The following is a 457-nucleotide window of genomic DNA, read 5'->3' on the forward strand; positions in this document are numbered from 1 at the left end:
ACACTGAAGTATAGGAGGAATGAGACAGAAGGCATAGCCAACAGGTAGGTACAGCTGTGAGTCCATCAATGTGGTCTTCTGAAGACAACATCTGCCTGAAATAGAATGTAAAATGTTGGCAGTTAGGCTGCTGTTGGTTTTTATAGTGACTTTCTCAGCTGGGCAAGGAAGTGGGAGAACAGATTTATGTTCAGGAGCACTGAGGACCTCACCAGTGATTCGGAGGTAAAAAATAGCTCCTTTGGTCATTTGGTATTTCTTAATTGTTGAATATTTAGCTGAAACTTCAAGTTCATTTGCAAAGCTGTTTAAATAGGGGAAATTTGAGAGTTGATTTTTTACTTTTAACAAACTGATGTGTTAAGCCATAGGTTAACCAAACCGGTAATATAGGCAAGGAAATGAAGCTCTGTATACAGGCTTTGCTATACAGAAACATTCTGAAATAGGGCTGAAC

The 457-nt window shown here is 39.2% G+C and overlaps 1 protein-coding gene across 2 annotated transcripts in view; it reads left to right on the forward strand.

The window, feature by feature from the left end:
- Positions 1-457, forward strand: part of WWP1 (WW domain containing E3 ubiquitin protein ligase 1) — a 42,598-nt gene that overhangs the window by 7,587 nt on the left and 34,554 nt on the right. The window lies entirely within an intron of this gene.

Source organism: Pygoscelis adeliae, unplaced genomic scaffold (assembly GCF_000699105.1).
Source record: "Pygoscelis adeliae isolate BGI_AS28 unplaced genomic scaffold, ASM69910v1 Scaffold389, whole genome shotgun sequence".
NCBI lineage: Eukaryota > Metazoa > Chordata > Aves > Sphenisciformes > Spheniscidae > Pygoscelis > Pygoscelis adeliae.